This window comes from Lepisosteus oculatus, chromosome 26, assembly GCF_040954835.1.
Source record: "Lepisosteus oculatus isolate fLepOcu1 chromosome 26, fLepOcu1.hap2, whole genome shotgun sequence".
Classification (NCBI taxonomy): Eukaryota; Metazoa; Chordata; class Actinopteri; order Semionotiformes; family Lepisosteidae; genus Lepisosteus; species Lepisosteus oculatus.
In genome coordinates this window covers 9,578,442-9,591,824 of record NC_090721.1, presented here as the reverse complement: position 1 = coordinate 9,591,824, position 13,383 = coordinate 9,578,442, and positions in this window count along the sequence as shown.

The following is a 13,383-nucleotide window of genomic DNA, read 5'->3' as shown; positions in this document are numbered from 1 at the left end:
TGGCATTTTAACGCACAGATACAGTGGGGGATCCATTTTGCTGATTTACAATTGTTGACCGTGAAAATCACAGGTTAGTGAGGAGCGTGGCCAGCTCTGGAATCTGGCTTTGCAGACGCTGTGTTGTAGGATTCTTTCACTCCAGGACAAGCGTAGATCTGTTGGTTGATCCCCGATCCCTCGATTCCACATTTGGTCCCAGCTCACCCCCAACAGGCCTCAAGCCCTTGACATCGGCCAACGCATCCTGCACGAAAAGCTGCAGCTACACCAGCAATCCCAGGACGTGTGTGGCTCTGCTGGACGAGCCCGCAGGGAGAGCGGCGCTGCTGGCCTGGCGTTGCTGATGGTGCAGTGTGATACTGGAGATGGAGTGTGAGGAGGTGGTGATTCAGGTGGAGTGTCAGGACTGGAATCCTCGTGTCGACAGGCTGCGTTTGGCTGTAACGTCCTGCCAGGTAAGAGATCACTGGCCGTGAGCAGGCCCTGACCACGAATGACAGTCCAGGGTCTCTTCATACGGGGGCGGATTAGTTCCATTGGGGTTTTTCCTGAATTTCGCCAGGTTTGACATCCAATAAGTTACATCACCTTTTTCGCCTGTGCCTAATCAGCTCTCCAGCTAACAAGGTGATTTGGTGCTCTTGCAACAGTCACTCGAGCGTATCATGAATAATCAATCAAAACATACTCAAAATGGGGTTATTTTCTAAGAATGACTATGCATGAGTACAGTGATACGTTTTTTCTCTTATGCTCAGTATAGGCTGCAGATCAAAGCTACGGAGAAATTCCTTCAGTCTCCGCGAACGCGATAAACGTGAAGAACAGCCCCGCTTGTGAACGCGTGTTGTGCACTCTGACGCAATCCGAGTTTGGTTTCCGGGTATGAGGTGTGTCGCTTTATTTTTTGAAGGCTGGAGTGTCAACAAATGCGTTAGCTTTGATTTTGTTTTAAAAAGTCCATGTTTTTTAATGCTGTGTCCACAGTTCTTTCCGGGCTCATGTGGTGCGCTGTATTCCAAAGCTCCGCACCTTGCTTTGTTTTGGCATGTCTCTGTGCCAGATCGTGCTTTGAAGCTTAAGGCGCTGATTGAACGGGTGTTTCTCCTGCTTTTTTTTTTTCTTTTGGCAAGAGCTCTTTTACTTTACGGTTCTGATGAAGGGCTTGAAAGGCCAGTTTGACTGATGACCCACCCGACGTGCTCCATCCTCGTTCGGCTAGAGGCTGGTTCAGTCAGCTGATTGGAAAGGTCATGTTCTACTTCTGAGCAGCAGCGGCGAGTCTTTGTATGTCGATGCCGCGAGGAAGCAGTGATTTATGTGTCCTCCTGGAGCAGGGAGAGGGGGTTACCTGAGTCGCTTTCTTTTCAGTGTGTTTGCATGGCGGGTTTTTTTTCCTGCTTGGAGTTGTTTCGTCGCAGTTCCTGCCAGCGTGAATCTGGCAGGTGGCCCTGCACCCAGCTCAGTGCTGTGACCCCCGCCTCCCACTGGGATGAGGGGGACCCCTGTGGGCACTCTTCCCTGCCCCGTACGTGCCCTCTGCTGTTCGACACTCTTTCCTCCGAGCTCCCGCCGGCTGTGTGCCTTGGGGGTGGGGGGGAGGTGAAAACTCCCACCCTGCAGGGGGCGCTGTTCTGTGACAATGGCCAACCATGTGCACCAGCGCACTCAGCACTAACAGCTCTCGGCCAGCAGCGTGTCATAATACAGAAGGCCTTCCATAACCTGCAGTTACGTGCCACTGGGGCCTCCAACAGTAAGCAGGAGGTCTTGAACAGGTGTTAAGAAACATGTTTCCGATGCCACCTTCGAGTGTGCTGCATCATGGGTAGCCTGCCCTGAAACAGGAGCAAGAGCTGAGAAAAATGTCCGGTGTGGAGTGCCGCCATCAGGCACATGGAGGCTGTGACAGCTGCTCTTATTGGAATCTCCAAGGGACTAGTTCAGGATAACGTATTGGGTGCAGAAACAAGGAGAATCAGAACCTCAGACTCAGCACTGAATCATTCGTCCACCCATTAATGCATAGTAGCTTATTCCTGGCGCAATTCGCAGCACGATAAAGCCTTCTCCTCAAACTTAAGGCACGGGGAGGGACACCAGCTCATCACTGGGCATGCACACACACACTCAGAGAGGGATGATCCAAAGCCATCACTTACTCCTGGCCTCGTGTCTTTGAAAGGCAGCAGAAAATTGGGCCAGTAACAGAACACCATCTTTCCATTATGTACAATTCACAAGGCACGGGCAAGAAAAGCTAAGATAGGCGAGGCCTAACAATTTTTTGCAGACAAATTGGGCCTAATTCAAGTACAGATTTGTCCAGGGATATATATCCAGGCCTGGTTCAGGTAGGTCTGTGTTCACAGATTGTGGGCAGCAGTCCAGCCTGCTGTCATTCGAGCTACCACTCCAGTACCTGGATGAGAGACCTCCTGGGAAAAACTAAGGTTGCTGCTGGAAGAGGTGTTAGTGGGGCCAGCAGGGGGCGCTCACCCTGCGGTCCATGTGGGTCCTAATGCCCCAGTATAGTGACAGGGACACTATACTGTAAACAGGCGCCGTCCTTCAGATGAGACGTAAAACCGAGGTCCTGACTCTCTGTGGTCATTAAAAATCCCAGGGCGTTCTCGAAAAGAGTAGGGGTGTTACCCCGGTGTCCTGGCCAAATTTCCCCCTGGCCCTTACCAATCATGGCCTCCTAATAATCCCCCTCTATGAATTGGCTACATTACTCTGCTCTCCTCCCCACTGATAGCTGATGTGTGGTGAGCGTTCTGGTGCATCATCCAGGTGGGGCTGCACATTGGTGGTGGTGGAGGGGATCCCCATTACCTGTAAAGCGCTTTGAGTGGAGTGTCCAGAAAAGCGCTATATAAGTGTCAGCAATTATTATTATTATTATTATTATTATTATTATTATTATTATTAAAAGTTTTAATGAGGTCTCTCCCAGTCTGGACTTTCTTAGTCTCCTTGGTGCTAACTAGGTGGCGCTGAGATGAGAGGAAAAGAGAGATTTCCCCCAATATCTCTAACACGTGTGGTTCGAGAGGTGATCATTAATACTGGAACAAAAGTCACTCTGTGCTGCCTGCAGGGCTTTGACTCATCTGTGACTGCAGAACCTTGTACAGATTCCTATCGGTTCTGTTACAGTCAGGGGAGCAGAATGCAAATGTCTTCCAACAAAACTGCATTTTAGTGCTATTAATCACTAACAGGTGGTAAAAGGATTCTTTCTAATAGTGGTCAGTGCACGTGGCCTTCCTCATTCTCTGTGTACCGAAAGCAGAGAGCAGTACTGTTCAGGAGCAATGACTGCATGTCCCTTTGTCTACACACACACACACACACACACACACACACACACACACACACACACACACACAGAGTTCACAGAAAGTGGAACTGACACAAGAGCCAGCTTTGCTCCATCCTTTCCCCACGGTACTGTCTAAAAGTTTGCCCGTCTAGGAGTGCCTGCTATAAATCGATACCTGAGCAAAGGCACGCCCGCCAGGACGAACACGTCTTCCAGTCTTGTTCTTAACATTCCTGGCTCTTGAGGGTCTGAACCTGCTCAGGTCGTCGTTCCAAGCAGTTTCTGATCGGAATGGACCCTTGACTGATCGTCAGTCAGCTGGAGGTACGAGGCAACCTGAACTTCTGAAACTCCTGTTAGCAGACTAGATGGGAACATTAAGGAGGGAGGTATCTCCCAGCTTGACCCCCCCCAGAAAACCCTCAGAAGATTGATTAGAGGCGGGTAAAGAGATTTTTATTTTATGCCGTTTTGTTTTCTAAGCTCCCGGCCTTTGTGACTCCCCTTGGTCGGTCGGCCAGCTTCTCCGCTCGTGTTCCCAGCGTCCCCTGAAGACACAGGTAACCTGGAAGTGCAGAGCGAAGGCACCAGTGTCGAGACACTGCCTCCTCTGGGCACACAGCTCAGCGCTGGGGCCAGGCTGCAACACCACGAGTCACCCAGAGCCCAGAACACAAGCATCCAAATTGATGAATTTGTCCGAAGTATCCTTTTCCGGCGACAGACTGCACTTCTGCTTCGCAGAGGTGGCCTTCACCTTGGAGCGGCCCTTGCTCGGCTTCGCTTTTGTTTCGAATGCATTTTATCATGAGTAACCGTGCGATTCTGGCATAATCCTGCTGATCCGGGCTCATGTCTCGTTAAGTCTGAATGATTTATAGCGTTCAGTAACGAAAGCGTGGAAGTTCTTTTGATTTCCATATTAACTGTCGGAGCCCGTTTTCGTTTTCAATCATTCATTCATGTTAAAGATCCTAGCAGAGAGGCACCACAAACATCCACAGATACTGCACCCACAAATGAAGCTCCATTACTGGAGCGCTGACAGGTTTTATTAACCTAATTATTGTAATTATTAACTCCTGCAATGCAGCTGTTTTTTTTTCTAAGGGTTTTAACATTGGAGGTGTAAAAGACAAACTGGATTGGTGGAGTGGTAGTGTGAGAGCAGTTTCCAAGTCTGATGTGCTCTCCCAGCTGGGCACAGAACTCAGTCTTGGAGCCCAACTTGAACCAGCAAACTCTGCAGACCCTCCAGCTCCTCGGTGGGATTTTGCCTGAAGCATAAGGCACAGGAACTGCAGGGGGCCACATTGATGCCAGCGGTAGAGTGGGCAGCGTGGTGGTCGAGGCTGCTGGCGTCACCTCTCTGGCAGCCCTGCTGTCCAGAGTTGCCCTGTGCACAGCTGTTTGCACCTGGAGCTGCAGACAGGCAGCCCCTCTCCGCTGAGACAAAGTAGCTGCTTCAATCCCTGAGTCAATATTGACAGCGCAGGGTGCCAGGTTGAAGGAGAGGTTTGCAGAAGGTGTGTGGAAGGGGGGGGGGCTGTTGAGCAAGTCCCTGCTGGCTCTTCTTTGAAAAATCGGACGGCGGGACGCGTGCACGCGCCCTCACCCCCTCCCCCTTCCCCCGGGAGCAGGCTCGCCAGGGTGAGTCCCCATCTCAGGCCATCCGTCCTGCTGAGAAACTCTGCAAGGGAGCGCTCATCACGGTATGAAGGCCCCTGCGCTGTGAAGCCAGGACGCGCGCACGGACAGGCCTGCCTGAATCAAAAAGCCGGGGTCTGGGAAAAACGGGGTTCACGGGACGTATCCCATACTGCACGTTGGGGGGAGGCAGAGAATTGTCCACAGGAGTTTTTCTAACTTTCAGTTTTCTCTAAGCACATACAGAGGGGGTTGACTGACAGAATCTCTTGTGGCCGGTCTGCACAAGAATGAGCGTGAGCAGAGCTAGTCTGTCAGTTTCAGTGGCTCTGGTATTTCCTTCTCTTTCTGGCTGACGTGTTACTTACACTATGAATTGTGCTGTACTATTAAGGATATAAATATTTCCTATTGAGGGAAAAGAGTCTGTACTACATCCATCCACCCTTGTCCTAGTCCAGCACATCTGTGTGTCAGGCTGGCTCACTGCTGGTTGCAGGGGTCTCTCTCTCTCTCTCTGTCTTCCTGGCTGAGGTCATTTTCATGCTCTCTCTCCCATCTGCTGCTTCTGTGGCTCCTGCTTTGAAAACAGTTTCCTCGCCGAACGTGCCGCGGTGATCAATAATATATTATTGCTTTGTGTGCTAACGAGCACGATTGTCCAGGACCTGTAAGCGCTAATTTGGACTCGCCGGTGGAGGCTCAGAGATTTATTGTCCTGCCGGCTGCTGCTGGGAGCCGAGACTCCCGGCAGAGAAGTTAGTTATCATTTGCGCAAGTTAAGTAACAAGAGAGTGGGCTGTTGTTTCAAGATGGGTTTGTTCGTTTAGACCTTGTACCCTTCAGGAAGAAAAAAGGGTGAAATGTTTCAGGACATGCCTGGAAATGTGAAGAGATTAGGCCGCATCGTAACCTCACAGGGTATTTTTCCCCTCATGCTGAGCTTCTGCCATATTGCAGCTGAAGATCAGCAGTGTGAGAGCCTTTATCTTTACTGTATCCCCAAAGCAGTTTTGCACCTTTTGAAGCTATTTTCATTCTGGGTTCCAGTTTCCCAAAACTAAATTGCAACAACTTCACAGATTATGTCATTATGTATCCCTCCATCTTATCTCACTGTTTACCTGATACACCGGTGTTCCGGGGTTGAATTGAGTGCTAGGCCTAGGGCAAACACGATGGTTTTTTTTTTAGAAGGATGAAGGAAAAACACCAGTCTTAAAAAGGAATAAAGGAATCATTTTAACAGCCTATGGAAGATGTTTTAATCTGGGCGTCTGGGGACAGTTGTGTGTCCTCAGATTCTGGCCAGAGAGTCCCAAGTCTATTAGAGCAGAACCTACACCCTCACACACAGTGAAGGTGTTTACCTTTTTTATTTAAATGTAACAAAAACAACACAAGATTATTTAAGTTGGGGGACCAATACTAAGAGTAGTTTCTTGAACTGATCTCAGTATAGGGTTGAGATTGATTGGGGTAGCCCGAAAGAAAAAGAGACTTTTCACCCTTAAATTGCATAAAATGTAGTGCAGTGGTTAAAACAGCTCACAGGAGGTCTGATTCATCCATTTCCTAACTGTTTCTTCCAATTCTGGGTCATTGGAGAGCCAGAGTCTATCCCAGCATGCAACTGGCATAAGACAGGGTACACCTTGGATGACCAGTCACACATGGGCCAGTTCTCCAAGAAACTAGTGAACCCACTAGGATGTTTTTGGACTGGGGGTAAAGACCAGTGCACCCAGTGAAAATCCACACAAACGCAGGGAGAACATGCAAACTCCAGACAGACAGCACCCCAAGTGTGGAATTGAACCCAGGGCCCCAGTGTTGGGAGGCATCAGTGCTAGCCAGTGCTCCATCATACTGCCCTTGCAGTTCTACTCCATACTTAATAATTTCAGAAAAGTGTCTTTTATATATAATAACAATATAATTTGATTTTTTAATAGGTTTTATGTTTGTTATGTCCCAGTGTGTGGTCTGTGTGTTTTTGTTATGTTCCACTCTTCTGACTTTGATATGGTTAGACAATGGGTACCCCCACCAGAAAAGATTCTACAGGAAAGTACATTTAATTCACTTCCTGCAAGATCTGATCCAATGTCACTTCTTAGGAAGAAAAGGGAAAAAACTAGGTAGGAAGGGGCAATTTTCTCTGAAAGCACTGGTCTGGTGCTTGTGCTGTTTGCTCTCTTGAGTTCTCTCTTTGACAGGGGTCTGTGTTCTGGCTCAGTGCACCCTGGGAAGGGGAATGGAACGGGACGGGACTTTTTTCCAGGGCTGGCACTGGGTGGGAAAGAGGGGCTGCTTCGGGCTCAGGGTCACAGCGGATCAGAGAGACCATGTGTGCTGCTCTCACCAGAGGCAGGCAGGCACTCAGAGCAGGATTCCCGAACCCGGGCTGTTCCAGGCCTGTGAGCTTCCTGTTAGCGCCTAGCTGGAAAAGAGCGTCTGCTGAGTCCCAGCTGTCGTGTCCTTTGCAGGGATTGTGCAACCTGCACGAGGAGCTCTTGGCGACCCTGGATCTGCAGCCAGCATTCTCCAGTGTTCCAGCTAATATGCATTCTTCCTCGAAAAATGTTTGTTGTGAAATCAGATGACTAGGTGGGTAAATGTCATCTACATATATTTAAATGATGATGCAGGATGTTTTTGGATGGGCTTCCAGTCTAATCAAGTAATGACTTGTGCAAATAAACCCGACTTTCAAAGGGCTTCGGTATCACAGCTCACTTTCGCTGCTGCTGTTAATGGGTCATTCCTTTTAATCAGTGCCCACCCCACATCTCCATCTCCGTCTACGGATTAAGCTCAGTTTAAGGATATTCCAGAGGTATTTTTCCATGCAAAATAAGGGGAGTCATTTATTCACACCCCCTCCCTTCAGTTTGAATTCTCTGGTTTGAAACCCCCTTGACTGGTTTGAAATGGGTGCGCCCATTCTCCCCAGTGGCTTTTCCCCTTGTGCCCAGCGGAGAGTCTGCAACGTGTCCACCAGGTCCAGAGCATGCTGTCGGTCGCCCTGGCTTGGTGGGATCTCGATCACAGGCCGTGTGACGGGGCTCTGGAGCAAAATTCCCAAATCCTTGTCAGCTCACCTCCAGGCCTGGAGGAGGCTGCAGGCTGGCTTTGAAGTCTGGAGTAAAGCCCGGAGTGTGTTGACACAGTTAACGCTGTCCTTGTCAGGCTCCCTGGCTCAGCCTGGAGACACACACAGCCCCAGATTCCCTTTTCAGGTGAGCTGAGGATCATCTGCAGGTTATGTTTAAGAAGGGGGTGGAGGTCTGGAATCCAGAGTCTCACACACTCCTCCCCCCCCCAATCTCTGTCCACAATGGTGCTGAAGTCAAACAATCCCCTGTCCTGAGGGGCAGCTGTTGCCCGAGATGGACTGGTGCTCTCAGAGAGGAACGGCTTCGGAGGTGGAAGAAATCAGAGCTGGTCTGGCCTGAGCTTGACCTGGCTTTTCTTCTCTGGAGAACAGCGCTGGGGAGTCCTGGTTCTGGAGGTCCAGTGTGTCCGTGGGTTTTCTAGGTCCTGCAGCAGCACTGGAAGAGCTGGGAGAAGCAGTTCAGCTGGTCCTGTGAAGTCAGTAACCAGTGGAGCCAGACACGCTGTCCCTCCAGGACCAGGATTGGACACCTCTGCTATAGACTTAAATGGCGGTTTTTAACACTGCACACAGAGATCTCCGTAAAGGAGCTGAGAAAGTGAAGATCTGCACAGAGAGTTTGAATTTAAGATTGTTCTCAGGATTGTTCAGTTAGATCCCTGCATAGCTGGTTTCCTCTGTGGCTTATGGCCAAAAACACCATCAGCCAATGCAAGTATTTCGTACCTAAAAGTGTGGAGGAGCCTTTTGTCAAACTGGTGCATTTCTGGTAGCACCAGTGATGTGGCGCCCTCTGCCTGCGTGCGGCGGAGCGGGGCTGTGGAGGGCCGTGGTGGGCAGAGGCTCCCGTGGTTATCGACCTGCTGATGCCCGTGGCCCCAGCGGAGACATGGCAGAGCCGCTGTGCTGGACTCCCCATTGCCCGACGCTGCTGTCCAGCTCCTGAGCAAACACCTCTGCACAACAGCCTCCCTGGGACAAAGACACACGAATGGGCTGCATGTGGCCGACGCAGGCTTGGAGTATCTGTACTGTGTGCGGATCTTTTGGATGAGAATATTTTAAGCGCAGTGCCAGTCTACAGTGTGAGAACCAACTCAATTTTAATCGTACTTACAAGTGATTTTACTCCTTAGACAATTCAGAAATATGACTGAATTTGTCACCCACTGTGACTGGCATTCCATCAGTTTCACATGCAAACACAAATGTCGTTCTTGCTCGGCTCAGCAGAGTCAGATGTCTTATCCAGCACAGTTATACTCCCCGACTGTTTTGTTCCCTCAGGCCCAGTTCTGAGATGATTTGGTCTCGGGGCAGTGACTGCATTCTGTAATAATAATTCCTTACACTTATATAGCGCTTTTCTGGACACTCCACTCAAAGCGCTCTACAGGTAATGGAGACTCCACCACCACCACCAGTGTGCAGCCCCACCTGGATGATGCACCAGTACACTCCCCAAGCACCAGCTCTCAGGGGGGAGGAGAGCAGAGTGATGAAGCCAGTTCAGAGATGGGGATTATTAGGAGGCCATGATTGGTAAAGGCCAGGGGTAAATTTGGCCAGGACACTGGGGTAACACCCCTACTCTTTCGAGAGATGCCCTGGGATTTTGAATGACCCCAGAGCGTCAGGACCTCAGTTATACGTCTCATCCGAAGGACGGCACCTGTTTACAGTATAGTGTCCCCTGTCACTATACTGGGGACATTAGGACCCACACAGACCACAGGATGAGCGCCCCCTGCTGGCCCCACTAACACCTCTTCCAGCAGCAACCTTAGCTTTCCCAAGAAGGCTCCAATCCAGGTGCTGACCAGGCTCACACCTGCTGAGTGACAGTGGGCTGTCAAACATGAGTTGCAGGGTGACATGTTTGCTGGCTTTAGCTCTCCACTCAGCTCAGTGACTCCACGCATGTAGCACTGCACAGTCTCCTCTTAAGAACACATGCAGCAGGTGGTAACCTCCAGCCTGTGCTGATAGCATGCTCTGAAAATGGCGCTTAGATCTCCACAGCGGTTGTGGTGGTGGGAGGGAGATCTCGCACCTGTAAGGGGGCTTACACCTGCTGCACCTGCAGTGTCGGGGGGTGGGGGAGATAGATCCAGCTCCTTCACAAGGGGGTCCCTGACTTCCTGCAGACTGCTGTTCTGGAAAGGCCTCAGCACTCAGGGCATGCTGGGAGGAATGAGCGTCAATGGAAATACACATGGCAGGGAGCAGAGAGTGCTGGGAAAACATGAAACCCATCTCACACCCATGAGGCAAAACAGGAAGGGGGCGAATAATAACTGAGAGACAAGACAGATAGTGTCCTGACTGCTAGAAAAGAAATAAAGGACGTTGTTATGCACATACATATCGAAAGGATATTAAAAGAGATCTGTTTATTAATAATTCTGGAGAAATACTACCCACAGTATTCTGGGCTAAAACTATGTACTCATGTCTTTATTAAGGCTGATCTCTTGTTTTTCTTGAAGAATAAGATTAATTAATGTCAGTAAAACCACGACATCAAGAACAACGACTCAATAATGGCTCTTCAGCTTCGAGTGAGCAGGTGTGTCCTCTTCAGGACTGGACAGAAGCGTGGACTAGGCTGAACAGGAGGTTGGGAAACAGCGGAGATGAGGGCGGGCTGTTCTTTCTTATTGCGATTGTTCATGTGTGCTGAAGAGAGCGTGAGACAGCAGGGAAGAAAACCAGGACTTGAATGCGAAAAGGTGAGACAGTTGCACACGCAGGATGGGGCAACGTCCAGGTTACTGTCTGGAACGCAGCAGGGTCGCCGCCCTCTGACTTGACTCGCGCCTGAAACTTTCCAAGCGTTCCGCTCTCTGCCCTAACCCGGGGCAGGCTGGGGTCACCCTGGTTCCTCACGACAGCGAGGCCCAGTCTGGGTCACAGGACACAGCGGTGTCCCCCCCAGGCAGGCATGTCTGCCCACTGTGAATACTATTCCATGTTTGCCGTGATGTTTATTTTTAAAAGACAGCACACTTGAAAATGCAAGCATAGTATAGTTTATTAACTACAGCCTTCTGGTTAGCAGTGCTGTCTTGCGGTGCTGGGGCACCGAGTTCAACTCCAGACCTGGGATGCTGTCTGTGTGGAGTCTGCATGTTCTCCCTGTGTTTGCCTGAGTTTCCTCCCAAAGACATGCTGGTAGGTTATTTGGCTTCTGGGAAAACTGTCCCCGGTGTGTGAGTGTCTGTGTGCCCTGTAATGGACTGGCATCAGGTTCAGGAGGTACCCTACCTCTAGCCCGTTGCTTGCTGGGTTAGACTCCAGCCCCCCTGCAACCCCGAACTGGATGAAAAGGTTAGAAAATGGCTGGATGGACGAAACTGCAGAATTCTCTTGCCTTACTGTCTTCGGAACGCGAGTTATGTTTGCTAAATGTGGGCTCTGACCTTTCTTAAAGCTCAACGCCATTCATACAGTAGCTGGTGTTAATTCTAGCCCTGTGCACTGCAGTCAGGCGGGACTGTTTCTTGTGTTCTGTCCAGATCCGTGGATGAATCACTGGAATGAGTCTGGGACGAGAGTATCAAGGCTAGACAGGGCCTGTCCATTGCAGGGACACGGCTGGGGCCCATTGTGATCAGGGCTCTTATCTCAAGGACTTCCTTATCACAGCCCCCTGAGTGATTTACTCTTCCCCATTCTTTTCCAGTGAGAAGACAATGGGGAGACGGGCCTTTTGAAGTGTGCTGTCCCGGACGGCCGTCTATTGATGGGAGCAGCAGGCAACAGGTAAAGTCTCATCGCCGAAGCCCCACGGGCTGTGGAATTATCTCCCGGCCCGGAGTACAGCTTGCAGAGGAGTCCGCGCCTCCAGATCCCGTCCTAAAGCTCACCTTTCCATTCTCAGCTCTCAATTCTGTTCAGTGTCCTTGGGTGTCTTTACCCATGTTTTCCTAAACATGGCTGCTATGGTGTCTTCCATCCAGCTGACACTTCAGAGCACAGCTCCGTCTTCTAGAGCTGATCTCACACAAGCTCTGTCTTCTGCTCAGAATGAAGAGGTCGGGCAGCCCCACTGTGTAGCTGTTTCTGCAAGTGCCAAAACCCATTCAATAACAGATTCCCAGCTATCTCCCCCAGCCCAGTGTAATCTGCGCCTTAATCTAAATAGTTTTTTTTTTGCATTGATCAAGCTCCTGTTAAGCACCATAGCAGCCTGAATGACTCAGTACTTTCCTGTTTTTTTTTTGGAAACCCGACTAGAGGTTTGTCTGGTCTGAGGTCACGAGGCTCGTGCTGATGCAGTAAGAAAATAGAAACGATTGATTTTCCTGAATCGGTGTGATTTCGAAAGAGCGGAACCCTGCGAATCGCAATCATTGGAAAGATTTGTTTTCCTGGTTTAGGAGAGCGGACGGAGAGAGTCTTCTCACTGTCAGTGACCGAGTGCACACAAGCCGTGAGCAGCTCCTGACTCTCTCAGCTGGTCCGCCATGTCACTGTGCGTCTATAGTTTAGTACAGAGAGGTGAGAGTTAACTCCCCCCAAACACACTGTTAGCATTGCCCAACTGTCCTGCTAATTCATGTGAGAATCGCCTTGCTTGTCCGTGTTCTCGCTGTGCTTGAATGGACAGGTGCTTTCACAAGTAGTCAGGGGCTGCGCTTCGGAAAAATAGTTCTCGCGTTTGTTATTATTTGTTGTTAATGGTTGACGGCGCTGAGGGCTTCGATGAGCACAGATGACAAAAGTCGGATCAGGACCTGTCTCTCAGCGTCTCCTAGCCCTAGCGGACAGGTGTGAGCCATTGTGAATGACATTTACTCCCGGGGAATCTGAAAGAATGTCTGCACCGATCGAAGTGCATGTACCTGAGACTCTAGGTCTGTCTGTGTGATCGAGCGCGCAGCCTTTCTGTGTGTTAGCTTATATATCCATACATCTGCGGCTCATCTTTTTATTTTACTTCACATGAAACCGTGTGATAATTACCTCAAGATACACACGTTCAAGAAGATGCCATAAAAGGTCATTTTACAATTCCAGTACCGGTGCACTACCGGTATATTACACTAAATGAAGACATTCCCAGCTGTCATTCATCTTATCAACGAAAAATCGCTGCAGAAAGACACCGTGCCACACACGTTTAGTTTAGGTTTCAGATAGCAGGTAATAATAATAATAAAAAACTTTATTTTATATAGCGCCTTTAAAGGTGGCTCCTCAAAGCGCTTTACAAGATGACAATAACAATAAATAAGACGACTACAACAATAAATAAGAAGATTTCACAAGATAAGTGTCCGTG